The following is a 25,000-nucleotide window of genomic DNA, read 5'->3' on the forward strand; positions in this document are numbered from 1 at the left end:
CAAACCTTATTTCGCAATATAATGGCATTATATATTTCAGAGTGATGATAAACGTGAAGTAGGTATTTAATATAGTAATGACTACGTTATTAGTTATTGCCAACTGCTTACCTCCTAGTGCTCAGAGAAATTCTCGTCTTTTCTAAGGACATGAGGCCACGCTTTACATGACATCTGTGGTCCCTTTTCTGTTGTTTTTTTCAATGTGGCCCATTTGTTTGTTCCGCCATTGCGTTCACACAAGAATTTATTTTTTTCATTTGCAGTTCGTGAGAAATTAACGTTTTACCTTTTTCTCTACTGAAGTTCATTAGTATTTTTCCTTGTGCTTTTTTATTGAATATTTTTGCCTTAGCCCGCTAATAAATTTGCATTTCTTGTTAATGCAAACGAAGTTCATCATGATCCGCTCGTTTTCCGCAATCTGCGTCAGATCCTGGATGTGGATTGCGGAGCTCTCATCACAGCGAGGGCCGAGGAACTCACCGGAAGAGGGGTCTAATGGATGCCAGCGGTGGCGGGCCACTGCCGCCCCTCATCGCTGGTGTTCAAGTGCGCAGCGCTACAGCATTTCATGAGAGGGCCACTCCATAGTGTCCAACAAGCCCGAGTAAATTGCCTTTCACTGCGGAGGGGCACCGTTTTAACAAACATCCATTTCCTATCAAAGCTTGCTTCTACGCAGTTATGGCGCTTCCTACGTAAATATAAAATTACTTTACACCCACAAAGAATTTTTGTATGATTTCTAACAGATTCGTATTGATTTCCACGTAATGAACTTTCTTAAATAAAAATCTACAAAATAATTAATTTAAAGATGATCTGTTTTTGTTTTCTGTTCTCCTGAAAAAGAACGATGGAACTTTATAGTTAAGTAGCTTCTGTCTAATTACGGCAAAGTTAATATTGATTTGCGATGAGGTTGGGTAGGCGGTAGCCGCTTCCCCGCGTTGTTCACGCATCCCAGCACAGACCCAGCTCAGCCGCCCAATTAAAAACAATTACCAACTGATTATTTGTGTAGTCATTGTTGTTGTTCTGGTCTTGTGGCTAAACGCGACGACTACTAAACCACGATGGTAAACACCAATACACACGCACGCACGCAAGTACACACACACACACACACACACACACACACACACACACACACACACACACACACACACACACACACACACACACACACACACACACACACACACCTCCCTGATTAAACATTCACTTAAAGCAGCGGTACAGATGATATACAGTCATTACCTCTTTAGCTTCCACATAACATAAAAGTAAATTGATTCCCTGAATGGTCATGTCTGGCTGTGACTATTACAGCTCTTGGGGTCGACACTTGAAGATGATCGCTGCATGCACTTCAATGGATGTTGACACCGTGACGGTGAAATGGTATACTTAAGATATTTCATATAATGGATGAAATTTCGAAATTACTGCTTCTTTAGCAATGTATAAGTGAAACCAGGCATGGAATATAATCCATATCCTGTGAGCTTAATGGGATACCATTTCAACAACTCTTTGTCCTAATTACTCCTGGCAACTGCTTAACCTTTGGAAATACAAGGGATAATACAATAGTTAGGATAATTATGTGATATTTTGAGTTTGTAGGATCATCTGAATCTCGTAAAAGATATCAGACTTTGCAACGCGAATGGTATACAACATGTTGAAATTATTGAACAAAAGATATTTAAAGTGTATATATATTTTAACTTGTGTTCAGATTATTAGTCATATGATCATAGCGAGTAACTGCATAATACACCATATTCATTTCTATTATACTAAGTGTTTTTCTTCCCTCTGAGGACCAGGGATCGACAAAAAGGCTAAAGGAAAGTGAAGTGAATACAGAAGTAATATACTCCATACCACCTACTAAGTGTTGTGTCCTCAGAGGAATAAAGATTGGGAGGAAGGGTAAGGCTCAATGAAGTGAACGTAGAAGGTTACTTGACTTGTTATCACGCCTGTTCCTGAAATGCCTTACGGCAAATGTAAAGACACTAAAGAGTAGTTGTCGTCTAGCTTGCATTAATAAAAGTGTAAACAGAGATAAATTGTGCATAGGTAATTGTACTTCTCAAATGATTCTTCCTTTAATATTGTTGGTAATTACAAGTGATTGGACATTTAAAGGAGAAAACACTGTAACTACTGGGAAGAGATATGGGAAAGTCGAATTTACTATCAAAAAAGAAAAGAGGAAAAAACGATTAATAGAAGAGCAGCTCAGCATTTGGGAACAATAAATTTACTTTTGCAGAATTCGAGGAACTAATTATTCTCTGATAGGAAAGAGAGAGAGAGAGAGAGAGAGAGAGAGAGAGAGAGAGAGAGAGAGAGAGAGAGAGAGAGAGAAAGTCATTACTAGCAACACAAGCGGAAGCGACGTGCAACCAATACCTAACGCTAAAAGTATGTAACACTTCCTGAGTATAAAACTATAGACACTAGGAATTTTGTAATAATTATTTCGACACCCACTTGACAACTACAAGCATAAATCATGACGAACAGGAGTCACCCCCGAGCGAATGTAAACTGTAGCTGCATGTATTCCAACTTGCATGTCAGACGGTGGTCGGGCGAGGTAGTTTCTTGCCCCGTGTACTCAGTCTGCCTGAATAATCCGAGGCACAATCCCGACCTCATCCTCCCCGCCCCTTGAACCAGTCCGGCGGGTTATTGTTCCCTTTGTCCGCCTGAGTAACTCACTGGCAGAACAGAGCATCCTCTCTTGTCAGACGATGAAAAACTGAGCGACTGGAAACCATGTCCTCCTTAAGCGACAGGTGAATAACTAGATATACGAATGAGGAACTGCAAGGGAGTCTTGAGAGCATTCAAGTGAAACTGCAAAAGTGTACCTGCTTATTCCAACTATCATTCCACTCCATAAATTTGCCGAATCTTCTTTCAAAGCTCCCTTTTGCTTCAACGCTAACAACCTCATTACTGTACCGATTCCATTCATTTATCACTATGAGAACCAATTCCTATCTCTTTTGAACCTATCTTTTTCAAGGTTGAACTCATTACATCCTGTTCTATTTTGATTCCTGATCCTGAGAATGTTGCTTCTATTCGCTGTATAATAATTCAAGGATATGAATACGTTATACCTTCCCTGATCCGCCGTTGTTTGGTTCATCCGTGTCTCGCCTGGAGAAAAGACAACAGGCTGTGGGGGCGAGGCAACGCGGCATGCAGCGGGTGAGGCTGAAGGGGGCGCTGCAGGGGTTACTTCGCTATTTGTTGTCCTTGTAAATATTTGGTCCTTTGAAGCTGGGGTTTTATTTTTCCAAGAGCCTCTGCTAATTTCATGCGGTCTCTCTCTCTCTCTCTCTCTCTCTCTCTCTCTCTCTCTCTCTCTCTCTCTCTCTCTCTCTCTCTCTCTCTCTCTCTCTCTCTCTCTCTCCACTCACTGTACGGCTTTATTCCGGATTGTCATCCTTATCAGTTACATTTCAGCAAAGATTCCATACCACCAATGAAGAAAGAAAAATAGCACACGAAATAAGAGTAATCTTATGGCCCTTAAAGATATATCACGTTTCAACCAATAATATACATTTTTTGGCTTATCCTACTTACCAACAACGTGGACTTTGTTTGTCACCTTTGTTGTATATGTTAGGTGCTGTACTATTACGTTTAATCATGTCAAAGCGTAAGAGAAGAGTCTACAGGCACGCGTATATCATCAGTACATTCTGTATAAAAGAACACGTGAATGTTACTTCCATCATCAGCTTTATCAGTTTGTCGTTTTACTTCTATCCCTTTTGCCTAATCTAATATTGGTTTAAAGATTTCCTAATTTTTTTTTTTTTTTGTATCGCGTGGTTGTTCTGGATCCTCGATGACTGATCTCTGAGAGAATAATACTAGACAGCATATTAAAGAGCAAGAGCAGAGAGCGCGGAAACACGTTTCTCCACAACAAAACGGCATTTTTTAACAGTCTTTTTTCTCAACGAAGTGTGGCTGGGGATGAAGTGAATGTAGAAGCAACCAGCGGAGCGGATATCTGCGGGAAGAGAATGCTCAAACATATTTGAAATTAAGATTGGCTCAAGGCAGTGTATGCAGTGTTCTGTGTCAAGCTTGTACCCTAGTCGGGAAGGCTGTGGGTGAAGTTCATTGCATAAATATTAGGAAGATTATATAGGATGATGATGTAAAGATTGTGCAAAAAAAAAAAAAAAAAAAAAAACAATGCAAAAACAAACTTACATATTACAAAACCAATAATACAAACACAACTGATACGTGAAAATGCAAAGAAAAAAATTGAGGCAAAAGTGATGAACATGATGAACTAGACACATCGAGGCACTCATTTTGACACTACGTAGGAGATAATTATTTAAGTGGCTTAAAGGATCAGGACGGCTGTGCGGCGGGAGAAGCAGCTATGACTGCGGTGTTATGAGATGTCAAAACTGAGAGTAGATTATAGGGATTGGATACAACAAAGGCATCCATTATTAGAAAGAGAGAGAGAGAGAGAGAGAGAGAGAGAGAGAGAGAGAGAGAGAGAGAGAGAGAGGGTAAGGTTTCTAAAGGTGATGGAAGCAGGAAGCGAGGAAGGAAGGAAGGAAGGAAGGAGAAACATGCAGTAAAGGGTACATGGATTAAGGAAACAGGAGAGGAAGGAAGGAATTAAATAAGGAAGGAGGGAGACAAACAGAGAAAAGGAAAGAAGGAAGACGACTGGAAGGGATAAAGAACACGAAATGTATAAAGACACGTGTGCGGAAAACCAAAAGTGAAAGTTTCGGCCAGCTAAGGCTTAAGACTATACCATTACACTCGTATTTCTGTGTTTTTGGCCTTTTCAAAGTGTATAAGAGTAACAAACATACAGAGGTATGACTAATTACTTTTAACATTTTGATAAGGATGATGAGAATGATGGCGATGGTGGTAGTAGTGATGGTGGTGATATTGGTGGAAGATTGTATGATGAAAGGAAAGGAAGAAAGGAGTAAAAACACATGAGAGGTCGGAGGAAAAATTTGAATATGTGTTTTGTGTGTGTGAGAGAGAGAGAGAGAGAGAGAGAGAGAGAGAGAGAGAGAGAGAGAGAGAGAGAGAGAGAGAGAGAGATAATGGAAAAGATGAGGAAAAATATCATTAAACTAAATGAAAGTCACATATGAAAAGGAAACCATAAATAAATCCACAGCAATCATTAGCGAAAACTGGTTGTGGTAAGCAGACCAGAACGTTCGTATATTTCAACATCCAGTTTTGTCATACGGTCTCTCTTATCCAACTTGTTGCAATGATCCCACTTCAGGAACCCGAGGAATAAAACTTATTGTTTTTTCTTCCTTTAGGAGGATCTTTGTCTTAGTCACCGCGTGTTACATGACTTCATTATGAGACTGATTATAACCATTCAGTCAAGTAGTTAGTCAACAATCAATCATCTAGTCATTCAACCATACTTCAGTTGTGAAACTTTTATTTACTTCAAAGTTGAAGAGATCTCAGATAGATGTGAGACGAATCCACAAAACCTTGTAAAATCTAGGACACCAAAGTTTGCTCATGACCGGAGGAAGTGGATACTGGGAGACGAAACACGCAAACTTAATTAGGCGATCCAGCCAGGACGTGAATATCGATGATTAGATGACAAGCGCCGGGCTAAGTGGCTTCACATTCCACCTTGTATTGACCAGCAGAGCTTCGTTTTGAACTTGAGTTTGACTTGGAGGGGCTACATTTGATGGATGACGGTAATGTATTAATACTTGATGACATTACCACTGCAGGTCGAGAGAGAGAGAGAGAGAGAGAGAGAGAGAGAGAGAGAGAGAGAGAGAGAGAGAGAGAGAGAGAAATTGTAAGGAGGGCTGGGCGAAATCGTTATAGTTCATAAGTAAATAGAGAAGGCAATATTTTCAACTTTCTGAGAAAGATAGCATGGAAAACTACTTCAATAAAACTCTACAATAAATATGATTAGTTAAAATGTTGCAACTCTATCCCACTTTTCCGTTCAACACTCACCACACCAATCCACCAATTCATGTTTGTGTGCCTTATCGTAGGACAAAGGCAGTGTATTCAGATTTTTTTTCTTCAAGTCCACCGAGATAATTCACCACATTATAAAACCTGTTTGTTCTTTTAATAATGTGGAAATGTTGCAACCTGTCACAAGAATACCAAAAACTATATAAAAAAAGTGTAAATTCAACTGTGCCATTTGAAAGTAGTGGTGGTGTGGTGTGGAAGCGTTTCAAAATATGGTCTCTCTTCTACACACCAAACAGATTACATTTACAGTCCAGCACACATCAAGCAAGTCCACACACACATCAAGCAAGATCTCTAACACTCAATCACTCCACCCCATTGCCACCCGGCCAAGTGATGTGTCATGCACGGTAAAGTTGTGTGGAACGTGAGCCTCTTTTGCCTTTGTTCGGTGATTGTGGTCGGATCTGCCTAGGGAAAAGAGAAAGAGAGCAAGAGAGAGAGAGAGAGAGAGAGAGAGAGAGAGAGAGAGAGAGAGAGAGAGAGAGAGAGAGAGACAAAATGCATTTTCACACAAAGTCACGAAATTGGTAAAAAAGGGATTGAACGGCACCATAAATATTTAAACAAGAAAGGATAAAAGTTTAGAGGTCAAATTCAAACGAGATAGAAAGTCGCATGATAAAATGGTGTAAAAATTATTTCCCCGTGACCGTCCTCTCTCTCTCTCTCTCTCTCTCTCTCTCTCTCTCTCTCTCTCTTTCTTTCTGCACGCATGAGTCAAAATTGTCATGTCCTTGTTTCTTGCTACACTGTTAATTTTTATGTTATTAATTAATAAAACGTCTCTCTCTCTCTCTCTCTCTCTCTCTCTCTCTCTCTCTCTCTCTCTCTGTGTGTGTGTGTGTGTGTGTTGACAAATTTTCGGGGCAACTCCACACGCGTCACGCTTTGTTTTCTATATCCACACTTGTTATATCTGAAGCCTTAAAGTGAACACGTACACATGATCCTTATATTCAGCAGAATTGTCACATATAATTATGCAAGCGTGCCATTCTTGAGTGAGTAACGGGAGAGACAGATGCTGATGAGGTAATAGGTAACTTAAGGCAATGTTTGTTTTTTATATGTATTCAAGATACGTTTGTGGTTAGGAGCTAGTGAAGGTCTGTATTTTTCGAAGTTGTTTTTTCTAATCTTGAAATGTAAGAATTTTTCAATTCCTAAAATATTAATCCGGTAATAGATAGATTTACCTTACCTGAAAGAGACATTTTTCTTGAACAAGATATTCTTTTGATTTCATGGGAACGGTCAGTACCTAATGATGTTTAGCTTTAGCTGATATCACTGATTAGCTATGTTTAGGTACTTGAAGAATATTGATTAATATAAGCTTTCTATATTAGTAACTATACTATCATAATGTAAAATTCTGTAGCATAAAGATGATATTTTAGTACGAATATTTTATTTTTTATTATAGGCTCTGACTTAAAAAGATGAAAAGGGATAAAATTATCACTCTTAGTTTTTATCTGATTATAAAGATATGTTGCTTACTTAAAGGAGACACATTGTAAGTATGTATTGCGAGTATTTTATTTCATGTTTATAGGAAATGTGGCCAGATAATATCAATTAACTATAACGAATTTATACTTTATACAAAATTTAGAATTTTAAAAACACACAGAACTTATTGAATGTTATGAAAATTCTATATTTTATTTTCCTTATATTTTTCATGATTTCATATACTGCAGTTTTCAATAATATTTTCAATAGCACAAAAATACGAATGTTCCCACTTTATAAAGGAAAAAAAATATATGATAATACATAGATGCTTATTATGTAAAGAAGAAACATTTTGTATATGTTAGATTCTTTTGCGTTCATAATAACGGTACATATACAAGAGTATTCTAACTTCACGACATTTTACTGTTGAACAAAGTTTCGGAAGTAAAGACTTACAATTCTTTGATTGATATAAACTTCCTATATCAATATCTTTCTTCTACGTTTCATATTTTATATTTCTGGGATTTACATATATATATTTTTCGAGATGCAAACCTCAGTGCTTCAGTCTTTTATTGTTGATTTTTTCTTTTTTTTGCTTATGATTCGAAACATTAAAAATTTTGAATGGTAGAGAATAAATAAAAAGAGTTTCATCTTAAGCTACAGAATATGAAATGTGTCTTAAAAAGTTATAAGTATTTATGGGTTATTATTTTGGTGAAAGTATCGTTTCAGAGTTGCGGCTAAATTTAATTCTTATTTTCACTGTACATTTATAAAAACTTCCTTCAATGCTTAATAACATTCACTGTAGCTGAGAAAAGGCCTCAAATTATTTTTTAGAAAGCAGTCAGTCGTGTAGCCACAGTCTTCGGGTGCTCTGAGTTCTATGTTGCATTTGTACCAGGTGTTCCTTTGCTGTGCGGAGTGTTTCCCTCACATATATCCCACCTGTCCACCCATCCCCTGCAACTGACGCCCATTAAGAGTAACGTCACTGCTGTTAGGAAACCCGAACTCCGTACTTCCTACTACCTACTTCATACCCTCCTCATCCTTCTTCCTTACTTCTGTTCCTTTCTTTTTGTTTACATCCTTCCCACATTTCCCAGCCTCCCATAGTGTTGCTTAGTCCTCGAATATCATACAAAGACGTGGTGTACTCCGCTGTATTAATGATTCAAGTGTGATTGACGCCTGCCAATACCGCGCCCTGCAATACTCAATTCCCCATCGAGAAGTCTTTGATATGAATATAATAACTGATTCTTCTTCTCTCAATACATTTTCTGTTAATGGCAGCAATATAATATATCTATATGTCGCTGAGTATGTACGCACACACACACACACACACACACACACACACACACACACACACACACACACACACACACACACACACACACACACACACACACACACACACACACACACACACACACACACACACATATATATATATATATATATATATATATATATATATATATATATATATATATATATATATATATATATATATATATATATATATATATATATATATATATATATATATATATATATATATATATATATATATATATATATATATATATATATATATATATATATATATATATATATATATATATATATATATATATATATATATATATATATATATATATATATATATATATATATATATATATATATATATATATATATATATATATATATATATATATATATATATATATATATATATATATATATATATATATATATATATATATATATATATATATATATATATATATATATATATATATATATATATATATATATATATATATATATATATATATATATATATATATATATATATATATATATATATATATATATATATATATATATATATATATATATATATATATATATATATATATATATATATATATATATATATATATATATATATATATATATATATATATATATATATATATATATATATATATATATATATATATATATATATATATATATATATATATATATATATATATATATATATATATATATATATATATATATATATATATATATATATATATATATATATATATGTATACACACACACACACACACACACACACACACACACACACACACACACACACACACACACACACACACATATATATATATATATATATATATATATATATATATATATATATATATATATATATATATATATATATATATATATATATATATATATATATATATATATATATATATATATATATATATATATATATATATATATATATATATATATATAAAGCAAAGTTGATAAATGTGGTCGTAAATCTAAAGCCAGAATTGGACTGAGAATGAAGGCCACTAGTTTACGAAACGGGACGGGACAGGAGGACCACGGGAAATATAAGGTGAGCTGCACCTTTGCTCTTTTAGAGAAACGAAAATATTCAGCTATTTTACAAATTTCTATTTGCTTCACCAATGTGAGAGCTAATAGGTCTCTTTACTCTTTTCTCCTTTTTTTTTATAAACTCTTAAGTTCTATATTTCCTCTTTCCTACAACTTGTAACGTTTGAAAAGAGAAACAAGACATCTCCAAAATTAATACAGCCAATTTCTTTCCTGCATTTTCCTTAGTGGTCTAGATAGTAAACGTTTCTTTTCCTTCATGCATGTGTTCTCGGATAGACTCATTAACACTTAAGAAATATCAATACTGGCTGACTTATCATTTTTCTCAGTCATCTAGTTTAGATAGTAAACGTTTTTTTTTTTTATTCTTTCAGGTATGTGTCCTTGGCTAGACTCTTTAACGCTTAAGAAATATCAATACTGGCCGATTTATCTTTGTTATTCCTTTACGTCACCTGCACAGCGCACTCAAGGATATTGTTTCCTTGACTTAGTTCAAATTCAGACATATTTACACATGGGATGCATAAAGGATCTATGAATACTCGAAGTAGGACACCTATCTCCCAACAATTAATGAGTGATTTCCATAACAGCGCATGAGGTCACCATTATTTGTAGAAAAAGGAAATGTCATAAAAGCATGTTCTACACAAACATCACGTGGATCATAAAACTGTAAGCGAGAAGCAAAGGGTCCTCACTGCAGCCTCAGATAGACTCGGACAAATGTCATGTGTCAAATTGATTCAGCATAGTGTATAATATTTATTCCTAAGCGAAGACGATTTTATCCTCATAAATGATCAAAGCCACTTTGTCATCTCTTTGAAAGGATTTATCGTCGAACTGAATTATTAACTAGCTCGAATTGTAGGCTTTGGGGTCCTCACTGAAATAGTGAAAGTAAAAAGGAAAATCTATATACGAATATTCAATAAAAACTTTTATTTCCCTCTCTTGTCCACACAGAGAACACTTCTCGTGTTGAAAGGCTCAGTCACACACCGCCTTTAAACAGTGCGCAGCCAAAAGCTATTTGCTTCATCGTTTCGGTAATATCTCACACTCCCCTTCTGTGTTGTTTTTGTTAGTATACTCTCCCTCAATATTTTCCTAGCTATATCTCTTGTGAACTTGCTACAGGCATGCCTCCTGCTTCCGGAGGACCACGTTGTACAAAACTCTCTTCTCACTTCCATCCCTCTTCTGTCCATTTTACCAATTCAAGGGTGAACCAATATCTGAAATCTTTCATCCCTTCACTTGTTAACTCGGAGATATGCTGCCTTGGATTGTTTTTCCACTTTTAGGAAGTGAATATTGTCACCTCATACACACGATTGCCCTTTTGTGTATTTTTTTTTATGAAGTAACATTTTTTTTCTCTTTTGAGACGAATTTTATATTTCTTGATGTGAATGCAATAAGTAAAAAGAAATACTGCTCTGTTCTCAATAATCTAATTACTGTATGAATCCAACAATAATTCCTATTCATGGTTTGCAGTTGCAATGTATCACTTTACAGCAGCTTACGTCAGGTCAGAAGAGCTCTATATCCTATAAGGTATGCGCTTCAATATTTGGTTTGTCATTGTGCAGCAAAAGAGGTGAGCGCAGGTGCTGATGTCTCCAACGCAGGTAAATGCGATAGTGCATTCATTATTCTTCCAGATTGCACCTACGTTTGGGTGTGAAACATTTGGCTGTCTTAGCGTGGGGTATTCGTTGTGTCCACTCCCTCTGTAGATAACACCTGCTGAAAAAGTAGAAGAGACGGAAGAAAGAAATGGGGGAAACTGTTTACTTCAGTTCGTTCCTGCGCACATAGATGCACAACTGCAACGCAAAAGGCAGGCAAAACTACTCGTACCTCACAAAACAGAGTAATGCAGTGACTGACATTTAGATGACAATGCATTACCGAAAGAAAAGCAGCCGTTATTTTGTAGTCACTTTTTATGATAATTTGTTTTTGTATTTTTCCTCGTAATGTATTATGACAAATAATTTCACGAGTCTACTACGTGCCAGTTTTATTTAATACATGGAAATGGATGTTGTTCCAACTTATATATGTATGGATTAACAGGTTTTTAAAAAGGGATTATTGGATGATGAATATAAGTATTAATTCCATACAATCAATGGAGATTCCACATTTGCATTACTCCGTGGGTTATTCATTCATTTATTCATTCTTTTTGGTTATATTTTTTATGAGTGTCAAAGTGTGAGCTGTTAATATTAAACTGAACATTATTGGACATCAAACATTTCTTTTAATAGAAAAATGAAAGTGACTAATTCTTTAGCTCCTAGTTACCTATTCATTAACAAAATGAGAGATATTTTATCATTTTTTATCTGAATAAAAAATTCCAAATTAATTACTCACAGGATTTTGTCTAATTCTTTTTTATGTGACGGCTGTGTGTGAGTGTGGAAGTGAAGAAGGTACGAATTTAAGGTCACAGGAACCTGAGTGTACCTAGTGCTAAAACTCACAACATTCCACAATTACCTGCTAATCCAGGCCTACAGAAGGTGTACAGAGAAATGTACTCATAATATAACTTCACCCACCGCCATTGCATAATACTCTTCCATCCTATTACTGTGGTCATGAAATTCCATTCTTTTTCCCTTCTTTCTTTAATAACAGCTGCCAAATCTTCGTCAGTATTCTCCGTAATACTTTATAGCCTTGCCGAAATGCCCATCACGTGACGTTAGAGGCCGTTGAGCATAATTCCTCTCATCTCTCCGCCACCCTGACCAGATCTCTCACGGTCCCTCTGTTTATGCCTTCCATCAAAGTTTTCATGAACTTTCTTTACCTTCCTTTGGTTCTTCTTCTGGGTTTGGTTTATCTTTTAATAGGATCTCGTTACTACACAGAAACACTGAACATGAATTAGCTCTTTAACGCTACAGATGTTTTTCAGTTTCAATTAAGGAGTTTAATGTAACATCAGAGTTTAATTTTGAATGACGCAGCTGATAACAATACAAATAGCGGAGTGTTTAGAACCTTTCAATATCTGTTTTTTCTTAGTATCTTACTTTTCAGTAAAACAAAATAGACTATCATAAGCAGTTGGAGTATTAACGGGACAACAAAAGACCAGTTGGTTTACCCGAGGCAGCTCCCGGGAAGTTAACAGAGAAGTACAGCTCCTTTATCTTTTATATTAGATTTACGATCGCGCGTGACATGCAAAGATAAAGGAGAAGTGAATCTAGTAACAACGGCGCTACTTCATCATAGTTACGGTTGCACTTTCTACACAAAATGTCTTGATATCACAACAATACTCGTATAGTTTCACACAGTAAGCGTTCCCGTCGCCCTCCTCCCTGACTCTATTTATGTCACTGCAGGAAAAATTATATCGCTTTTTTAAATCTGTAATTCATTATTGTGTAGCGTTCAGTTTAATTATTTATTGATTTATTATCAGGGATTTATTCATTTGTGTTTAGTGTATTACATGTAATTGTTGTTACGTTTGTTCAATGATTTGTTGGCACACGTTTGCGTATTTGTACTTTTATTGTAATACGTGTCACTATGCCTGTTGTTTTTGTCAATTAATGGAATGTTATTTTTATCCATGTGTGTGTGTGTGTGTGTGTGTGTGTGTGTGTGTGTGTGTGTGTGTGTGTGTGTGTGTGTGTGTTTGCATGTGTGTGTGTGTGTGTGTGTGTGTGTGTGTGTGTGTGTGTGTGTGTGTGTGTGTGTGTGTGTGTGTGTGTGTGTGTGTGTGTATCTTAATATATTTCATGATTACTGATTTTACTTCTGTGATTTACTTTTTGGAATTCGGTAAAGAGCGTACCTCGTCCCTCACTTTCATGCCATCGATCCGACTCTTTAGCAGATAACGATAAAGATTAAAAAGAGGGGAAGGAAGAGATAAAAAAATATTCAAGTGCTAACTCTCATCACAGTGGTATGTATGTTGGCGGCGGGAACCTAAAACACATACCTCAAAGCGCCACACCATCCATCCCTTACACTCACAATGCTATTATTCACTAGTAATCCCCATTATTACACCGTTATTACCCTGTGTACCATCCATCAGACCTCACTCCTTTGATCACGCCACGGCCGGTACGGAGGGAAGACTGTCTAGTTTCCAGCACCCCCTCCGTGCATTGGATCAACACTGCACATTATTAGAGAATTCCAGTTCGTGCAAGAGCGTAAATGTCTCGGTCCTTCTTTGGTGCATCGATGTGAATGTTTCAGTTTTACTTAGCTCTAGGAATGGGAATATCTGAATACTCTTTAGCAACATGGACTCAAAGTGAATCTTAATCCTCCTGAGGTACAAAAATATTAATGTTAATCTCTCCTAGACACTAATAATTGTTGTAGAGGGAAAAACTTTTCAAGCACACGCACAAAAAAAAAAAAATAAATAAATAAAATAAATAAATATATATATATATATATATATATATATATATATATATATATATATATATATATATATATATATATATATATATATATATATATATATATATATATATATATATATATATATATATATATATATATATATATATATATATATATATATATATATATATATATATATATATATATATATATATATATATATATATATATATATATATATATATATATATATATATATATATATATATATATATATATATATATATATATATATATATATATATATATATATATATATATATATATATATATATATATATATATATATATATATATATATATATATATATATATATATATATATATATATATATATATATATATATATATATATATATATATATATATATATATATATATATATATATATATATATATATATATATATATATATATATATATATATACATATATATATATATATATATATATATATATATATATATATATATATATATATATATATATATATATATATATATATATACAATAATAGCAAGTTTCTTCCGACCTTGTAATCCAGGGATTCTCAAGCTTTTCAAGTCGTCGATCCCTTAATTAAGTATCAAAACAAGAACATGATTTATTATAATAAAATCATAATCTAGATTACAGAATCTCTCGGTCGAAGCTTGAATGGTCCCTTCAACCCCCTCCGCCCCGGTTATTCATCGCCTAGCAGTGAGTAGGTACAGGATCAGAGACTGCAGCAGATCAAACAGTGAAACACACACACACACACACACACACACACGCTCGACTCACAATCGAGAGGGCCGGGTTCGAATCCCGGCGCGGCGAGACAAATGGGCAAGCCTCTTAATGTGTGGCCCCTGTTCACATAGCAGTAAATAGGTACGGGATGTAACTCGAGGGGTTGTGGCCTCGCTTTCCCGGTGTGTGGAGTGTGTTGTGGTCTCAGTCCTACCCGAAGATCGGTCTATGAGCTCTGAGCTCGCTCCGTAATGGGGAAGACTGGCTGGGTGACCAGTAGGCGACCGAGGTGAATTACACACACACACACACACCGTTGTACACGCGTTACACATCGCGTAGTGTAGTGGTAGGACATTCGGCTCACAACCGAGAGGGCTCGGGTTCAAGTCCCGGGAGTGTTTGGGCAAAAAGGGGAGCCTCTTAATGTGTAGCCCCTGTTCACCTAGCAATAAATAAGTACGAGGTGTAACTCGAAGGGTTGTGGCATCGCCATTCTGGTGTGAGGTGTGGTTTCAGTCCTACCCGAAAATCAGTCAGTATGAGCTCTGAGTTCTTTATGTAGGGGAAAAGCTGGCTGGGTGACCAGTAGACCACAGTGATGAATAAAACACACACACACACACACACACACACATACATGGACGCAAATAAAGAAAAATGTTTACATATACTGTAATATTTCCATCTTTCTATCAAGTTAACTTGTTGCTTCCTTTCACCAGTCAGTTAGACGAGGGAAGGAAGTGGGAAGGAGAATTAGAAAAAAAGTAAAGAAAAAAGTTGAAGTTATGCCCCAGTGAAGTGATTCAAAAGTCCTCACGCATTGAAAAGGTGCACTGCAGGTGAGGAACACGAACCGGTCTATGTAATAACGTTAAACGTCCTCTTCTTTTTTCATTTTTTTTGAGGGGGACGGGAGACGTTAGAGAGTAACAACATGAATCTGGGAGTTGTTGCGTATACATAAAAAAAAAAGAAAAAAAGTGAAAAGGAAAGAAGAGAGAACAAAAAAAGAAGAAAAAACAGGAGTTAGTGCCGCGTGAGAGGGGAGGCAAGCGGAGCCCTGGGCTTTGCTCTCCCATTCTCCCTCTCGCGTGCATCAAAAGCTTCAAAGAATTTTATAGAGAATGCCACACCAACCAGAAGACGCGTACAACACTGTACACCAAAAAGCGTTTGTTTTTTACACCTAAATTTTAGACTCTGGTAGTGAAAATACAGTATTGAATGGAAGTTAATTATTGCAGTTTTTGTGTAGTTGATGACACTCTTATAAATGTTCCTACGCCACGAGATTTAGTAGAAAAGTGGTTTGATTGTTTCATTGATGGCGCTACAACAATGAGGTCCTATGACTGTAGGAAAAATACAACTGTGCTAAGAAAAAATAGCTTCCGTGTATATAATGTGTTTGTGTGTTCATGTTATATGTATATACGTACTGTATGTGTTCCTGCATGTAAGAACATTCTTCTGTAATGCATATGAAATTTCCAGACGTTGTTTATATATGCTTGTTCTTGTTCTATGCACGCATGTTCCTGTATGTTAGGACAATTCTAGTAATTCTCAAATGCTTGAATATTTCAGTGCACTTGAAAATAAGAACAAGAAAGGAACACTACCTTCAGTATGTATTGACTTTCAGTATCATTAATTTTGGACATTCCTCTTTGTTTTCTTTTCTTATCAGAGACTGCAAAAATATAATTTTTGTTTACCCTTATCCCCGTTCACACACACACACACACACACACACACACACACACACACACACACACACACACACACACACACACACACACACACACACACACAAGCCAGAGGACCGGGGTTCGATTCCCCGGTCGGGTGGAAATATTTGGGTATGTCTCCTTTCACGTGTAGCCCCTGTTCACCTAGCAGTGAGTAGGTACGGGATGTAAATCGAGGAGTTGTGACCTTGTTGTCCCGGTGTGTGGTGTGTGCCTGGTCTCAGGCCTATCCGAAGATCGGAAATAATGAGCTCTGAGCTCGTTCCGTAGGGTAACGTCTGGCTGTCTCGTGAGAGACTGCAGCAGATCAAACAGTGAAACACACACACACACACACACACACACACACACACACACACACACACACACACACACACACACACACACACACACACACAAAGAAAGAAAATCTATTACCTTTTTCTTCACCAAGAATAAGGCAAAAAAAGAGGACCATCAAACTACGACGTGGCGGTCAGAAGGCTGAGAAACGGAGAGCGTAGGTGCCAGCGTCACAGGAGGGCGAATGTAATGGTGCATGTCTTAGTATGGTTGACTAAGAACACCATTAGACGCTTTACTCAGGCGCTAGTTCCCTTCTGAGATTATTGATGGTTCCGGTACTCGCTGCGCCCACGAACCAGGTGCTGTCAGGCGGAGCAGCTGGTGACGGGCGTAAGGAGAGGGAGGCTGTATGTTAGTGGAGTATAGGAGTGAGTTGGAAGGTTAGTGTTAGTGCGATGGGTGAGTTGGTTCTCTGATGGTCTGCGTGTGGTGTGAGTGACGACAGGGAGTAGGGATGTTGCCTGGTGAAACAGAAGGAATAGGTGAGGATGGTGCGAGGTGTAGCAGAAGGAACAGGAAGTAGCTGAGTGGTGATGTGAGTGGTAACTTTGTGATGTAATTTGATGGGGCTTGAAGGTAAAAAGAGTGAATAATAATGAAGATTTTTAAAATTCCATGTTTTTAATGAAATTCAACACAAATTATGTATTTTCTTAATAAAAGCATGCATAACCATGACAACTAACGTCCACTGTTTTTGGTAAAATTTTAACTACAACCATCACCACCACCACTACCACCACCATCCATGAACCGGGTCGTTTCGGGAAGACAAGGAACCTCGAAATAGCAGCATCACCGCCTGGCAGAGACATTATGCTGAAGGAGGCAGGAAGCGTAAGGAAGAAGAGGCGTGTTGAGCCGGCTGTTAACCTTACTATATAATGCGGCAAGCTCACTTCCCATAATGCTCACATGGAACCTTAAACCCCTTCCTCTTCGCCTTAGACTGGAATCATGGATGTGCTTACAGAATTCAGTGTTTTTTACTTTAAAGATAGTAAATAGACTTAAATGGATATCAAATTGAGTCTTTCAAGAAACACATCTGTTTTATTTAGTTTGTATTAGGGATCATTTGCTAAAACTTTGCAGCATCATATCTCAGGGCCCCTTTCATGGTTCTAGTAATTATTTAACAAAGATTCTGCTTATTACTGTGGGAAAATATACGAGAGCACAGGTAATCCTTTATGTGGCCTATGAAAGATTTATTGATGAAAAGTCCAAAGTTGTGACTCATGCGGGTTTTAGAAGAAAAAGATTATATGTATTTTAAGGCACCAGATTATGTAAATACGAAAACAATAAGGCATCTTACAATTAAAGATTTCTTTTCATGTTTTTCAGAAATAAAAATGAACTTGTTACACGTTTCAAAACAAGACTGGAACACGTAGACCAACCAATCAGCGAGTGCATGGGAGCAACAGTGCGAGTAGTGTTATGATGCCCGCGTGTTGTCAGATGGCTGAATTACTGTGACAAGGCTGGTGAAACGGACTATAGTCCTCATACGGAGGCTTGCTGCAACTTGACATTCACTTGCATTCACTCGTATCAACTTGTATGAACTTGTATTTGCGTAACATCACAAGCTGTCATGTGGTAAGATATTCATGCATCGTGGTGGAGATGGGGCCGCTTGCTGAGTGTGCTGCGGGTTGATTGGCCGCGAGAAAAGTTTCGGCGTTTCACTTCCGGCCCGGCAGACTCGTGTGTAAGCAAATGCCTCTGTAAATTTACACAATCACGCACGCCTCGCTCCGTTAGACTTAACGCTATTTCTCTGGCTAGTAACGTTGTGAGTACTTCATTTTGGTGTACGTCATTAGCGGTACCGTGTGTTTATTTCTGGCTTTACTAATTGCCAACTGCCATGTGAAAACAAACAGTGTACTCTTTAAAATATTTATAATACCTGCAATATTATTTAACAGTGAGATATATAATGTTATTCACCAGAATTAGCTTGTGATTTGGAAAGTGGAATCCCTTAAAAAAATTCGAAAGATCCACGTGTTTTCTCAACATGTGATGCAGAATCCTTGTTAAAGTCTCATTACAATCATGAAAACGTACTTAAAAATCCCATTAACTTCTTATAAACCAAAAATATTCAAGGTAAGATATCGAAGTGTTTCAGAATGCAGATTCCATTATATTAAAATTATTTTTTTCTGCATCGTATGTATTCCAAAAAATATTCACCTTAGGTTTGAAGAGGCTTGTGTAGCTATCGGAAACTTTTATTAGGAGCTACTTTCCGGTCTTACTTGACAGTGGTTGCGGTAATCAAAGCAGCAAGATGATTGCTGCGAGGGTTGCAAAACACTTCGGCGAGTTCCACAGGTGACGACACTAGTGGAAAATCTGGAGGGTTATGGTTTTAACGGTCCTCGTGTCCTCCTCTGCACCGTTTTCTTTAGGGCCTCATTATCATTAAAGAGCAATTTTCCATGCTGGCTTAAAGAACACACTCCTCTAACAAACTATACTATAAGAACTTCCCCTCTATGGCTTTACTATATACACATACACTTTTCTGTAATAAATCGTAGTTATGTTTTGGAGTTTTCTACTGAGATAGAAATAAGAAATACGCAAAAAGTAGTACGAGTAGATTGAACCAGCACTTGCATTATCTCACCTTTTCCAGTACAGTTACTTATGATCTTTGCTAATACTCTTTATTATGTTTCGGAGTTCTCGGCTAGGAGGGGAAAGAGGACTGCCCATTGATCAGACTACCAAGAGTTTTGCCTCAACCTCTTCCGTATTGGTAGTTGCAGAGTTTGCGTCCGCGGGTCTTTGTTGTCGCGAAATTCAACTAGATTTTTAAGGCTCACGACAAAAGGTTTTCGTTCGAGCGACAAAGTTGTTAGTATTTGTCTGGATTAAATTTCCCGTGAAAATCTATGTAGCGTGATGTGAGAAGTGTAGTAACTTTTTACCTTCACCTACTGTGTTGTATGTCCTCCTTTGTCTTTACTACTTTAATCAGGCAACAGTATATATTCCGATCATTAATAGTTTCGCAACAGATCAGATGGTTTGGGTAAAGGGAACAACTTTAAACACAGTGGATTAGAAGTTGGTTGTGATTAGGTGACAGTTTCCGTATTTTTGGCAAGGCTTCAGATACAAGGAGCAGAGCTGAAGATAGTAGGAGGGAGTGCGCTATGCTATACTTTGCTATTTGCCGTCCGCGTTGTCCAGTCGTATCTTATCTGGTTAAAGATAAGAGGGACTTCTGCTAACCTTCTTTATGGGCTCTGGCAGTTATACTGTAATCTGCGTTTTCATTTTTTTTCGGGTTATTTTTATTCAGATTTCCATGTATTACACAATTGTGTTTGCCTATTATACTTGTCACTTGTTAATATTCAGAACACACACAAAAAAATGTTAGCATTGACATAGAGAAAAAAAAGAATACGAGAATAATTTTGTTTTCAGGCTACAGAGCTTGTCAGCATACTATAGTACAGGCTTTTCTAATATAGGGATGATTTTTAGCATTTTGAATGTTTTTAATATTTCTGTCAATTATCCCATCAAAAAGGATAACGTGTACATCGAAATCCAATACTACTTTTCTCCTTTTTATTTTAACGAGGATGATATGGAAGCTGTGACTGGCAAGCAACAAGAACTTGAACTAATGTATCAAACGTGTATCAGCCGTGAACTGGAAGACTGAGAGAATGTTGTGAGTGTGTGTGTGTGTGTGTGTGTGTGTGTGTGTGTGTGTGTGTGTGTGGGTTATCTATCTCAAGAGACGTGAAGGGCGAAGATGATAGAAAGGAAAGTCCGAGAGCGTAGTTGGAAGGCTTGAAGATAAATTTAAAGAGGTGTGGGAGAAATAAGAGGCAGGGGAAGTCATGCTGTAAAGTTATGTGAATTAATAATAGTATGATGCTAATGAATCTCTCTCTCTCTCTCTCTCTCTCTCTCTCTCTCTCTCTCTCTCTCTCTCTCTCTCTCTCTCCTATTAATTTTCTGTAAATCATGCATCTCAATTCTATAAACCATGTCTTTCCTCAGCCTCATTTGAAATAAAAGGTGACCAAAAAGATGGACCTGATTTAAATTTGCTTTTTCTCTGCGTCTAAGAACCATCCATCCTTTTCAGCTGGAAAGGTGGTTCTTTAAAACTAAATTCCCGAAATAGCCAGAGCTTTTTTTTCATTTTTTTTTTTCTCGCGGTTTGTTTGCGGTTGCAAAAATATGATTAAAAACCCGGTCATTCTTTTTAAACATACATGATCCTAGAAGGTTTTAATGGAAAGTAATGCTTATCTATAGTAGCGCTCATCTTTCGTGGGTGCAGAAATATGATTTAAAGCCCGATCCTACTTTTTAGACATCTTGTGAATTATCCAGCTCTCTTTGTTTTTTCGACCTGAAAAAAAAATTATACCTATCTTGTCTAATAATCTATTGTACAAAGCACGTAGCAATCACGTATGCCCTGCAAACCTTATGACATTGACACAGTGACAGACTTTTCATACCACCACATCTCTCACTCTCCTAAATGTTCTCGTTTGTTTCTGTCATATGTGTAAAAGCTTGTTGACATACATATGTTGTAATGACTCGCGGCACACAGCTATTTGAATATTTGATAAATGCTGGAACAGAGCTTGTTGAAAAAAAGAATACATGGTGTTGCATACTTTTACTCGCCTAGTGAAGTGATAAATGAAATTATAAAAACACAGTGAAGTAATACCGTATGCACATACTAGAAATGGAAGTTATTTTACGTTGCAACATTGACGATGAATGATGCAGTTGATGTTCCAGAACGGTAAAGAAAAAATATTATACCAGAAGGTGAATACCAGCACTTCCTTTCAGATCCAAAAATATATAGATTAGATTACCTTGCACACCCACACAGCCATGGATAATTTCAGGGAACTCAGAGGGGTTTCAAAGAAAAACAATTATTCTTTTTGCAAATGTGAAAAGTAATTAACTTTGTAGGTAATAAATTTACCAGGCCAAAATAAACCTATAGATGTTAATAAATGTTAATTTTCAATCATTGTACTTCTTATGACTTTAAAAACGTGCATGATATCACATTTAGTTTGAATGAATCCTACAGAGTAAAAGCACTCAAATGGGTAAATAAAAGTTTGAAAGTCAGATATATCGCTTCATATGTAACAAAAGAAAAAAAAAAAAAACGGCTCCAACGTTTGGTGACAGATTATATCACGGTTGAATAGAAATTGTAGAAGTTATGATATTCAAGTGGTCAACCTTTTCGAGAGTCAGAAATATTACTTTATGTGTAACAGCAGCCTGGTTCAGTGCCTTACCAGGCTCAGGAATCTAGTTAAAGCAGTAGAAAGAGGCAAGGAGCATCGTGATGTACTGTGGCGTACCCCTTGTTCATTTTCGTTGTTTCCATTTTTACTTGTTGTAATTTCTCTTGGGAAACGCGAACTAATTAAGTGAATCCTTTTTATCATCATAGATATGGATCCACCACGCACATTTGTTGTGTGAAGACTTCCTACTTTTTATTCCTTGAAGGTTATTGTTCATTAATCATTTTGCATGTGGTCTTTTCCCCAGCATAAGAAACGACGGAAAATGCAACCGGAAATTAACATAATATAATCAAAATAAGAAGCTATATAAAGCCAACAGACTTCTTATATGATATCCTTTCTATTTTTACTTATCATTCCAGTTCATTTGTCATTATAGTAACCAACAGGTAGAGTTATACAAAACATCTCTTAAAAAAAAAAAAAAAAAAAAAAAAAAAAAAAAAATATATATATATATATATATATATATATATATATATATATATATATATATATATATATATATATATATATATATAGCTGCTAATCCGCTTACACGTATTTCTTTTCCTCTAGGTGATGGTATCCAGTGCTGATGGTAGCAAGACTCTCTATTGCTGAAATACGATGCACCCAAGACATTTCTATACTCGTTGGCAAGGAATTGATAAGGTATGTGGCGACAGTTTCTAGTACCAGTCGCGCCAAATCTATTGGTGTCCACAGGTAATGAAGTACAATATACCTGCACCTGTAGGTTATTCCGCCGAGTTTAATAGCTTTGTGCAGTGGTATAGTGATCAGCGTTTGGAAGGGATCTTAATGACACAAATCTGATTCCTGAGGGAAGCTTTCCATTTTCTAAGCTTCGAAAAATAGAACGAATGACTATCAAAGCCTCCAAAAAAATGGATGAGGACCATTACCTATTCCTCCAGCTATAGAAAAGGACAACTATTTTCGTACACATTAGAAAGGAAAGACAATCTCAGACGAAGAATCTAATGGCAAAGACTACCTAAGCTTCCAAAAATAGGAAAGAACAACAATCTGGTCTTTGAGTATGATAGCAACATCCAGCTAAGCCTCCATACTGAGGGGAAGATGTGACTACATGCACCATACGTTAAGAATATAGAAAAGGCATTCCTCAGTTCCTGCACACTAAATTTACTTAGTAGGAATTCTTACCAGGCTGAGAAACATTTCCTCTTGCAGTCCACCATACTTGTATAAATAACCCGCTATAGAGAATTAGAGGCCCAGACACCAAGCATCTATATACGGCCAGGTCAACTCGTATCTCGCGATGGCCACAATAAAGAAGGGAAAAGAAGGAGACTGAGGAGAAAGAAAATGTTAACCCCAGACAGGGAACACCACACCGGCCCTTACTAGTATGTCGCCGTGGTCTCGTAAACAAAAGCTGCGGCATAGAAGAAAAGCCGGGGACACCAGACAACGAAGACACGCTGCCTCCGTGCGTCGCTGTGGATGCATAAATAAGTAAACTCCTGCTGAAAAGAAAATGTCAAGACACAAAGGAGAGACACTCGTCGGCCCTCACGTTGCCACGGCGATATAAACAAAAATTCCAAACAAAACCGGTACACGTGAAGTTACGCTGGTTATTATCTCCTGGTGTGCGGAAGCCAGACCTTTTTCCGGATCTCCTAGATGGTGGTCACAATGTAATACGTGTCGACAAGCTGCGGAACTAATCATATCTGCATATAACAGTTGATGTTCTTTCGTGTTCTGTTTGATGAAGCAAATGTAGATGTTCATGTCTAACGTCTCGAGGAAGAAATCCGTGTGAATAAGCACTCACCGAAAATAAACAAATGAATAAACAAAGCATCGTCCTTGACCTTCTTTCCGTTCCTTCATAATAATGAAATCTTAAAGTTTGACTTGCAATCCATGAAGGAATTTAGTATCTGAATTTTAATATTACACAATAAAATAACTTAAAAGAATAACTGTGACTGCAAAAGAGAGACGGAAATAGCGATATATATCTTAAGAACTTATTGTAATGTATATACGTACACATACTATATGCTGAGAAAAATTACCCTTTCTTTTTATTAGGTATGGACTCGATTATGTGTACAGGATTGTAGAAGTTTCACTTAATATAAATAAACTGGGCACATTTTGACATTATGAAGAGGTAGAGAGGACTGAAGACCATGTTTGTTTAAGTGGAAAAGTGCGGGGGTGACACTCCTGTAAGCGATACATGCAGATGAAATAACAGGATTACAATGTAACAATTCAGACTGTAATGGTCCGAACAGTGCACGTAATGGCGTAGATGATAATGATGTAATGTGTCACGCTAT

General features: G+C 36.6%; 1 protein-coding gene across 2 annotated transcripts in view; it reads left to right on the forward strand.

The window, feature by feature from the left end:
- Window positions 1-25,000, forward strand: part of LOC123520841 (putative neural-cadherin 2) — a 225,426-nt gene that overhangs the window by 16,368 nt on the left and 184,058 nt on the right. For both annotated transcript variants that reach the window (XM_045283477.1, XM_045283478.1), the window contains exon 2: window positions 23,229-23,324. The gene's annotated coding sequence lies outside the window, so the exon portion shown is untranslated. The remainder of the gene's footprint in view (window positions 1-23,228; window positions 23,325-25,000) is intronic.

Source organism: Portunus trituberculatus, chromosome 47, assembly GCF_017591435.1.
Source record: "Portunus trituberculatus isolate SZX2019 chromosome 47, ASM1759143v1, whole genome shotgun sequence".
In the NCBI taxonomy this organism is placed as follows: Eukaryota; Metazoa; Arthropoda; class Malacostraca; order Decapoda; family Portunidae; genus Portunus; species Portunus trituberculatus.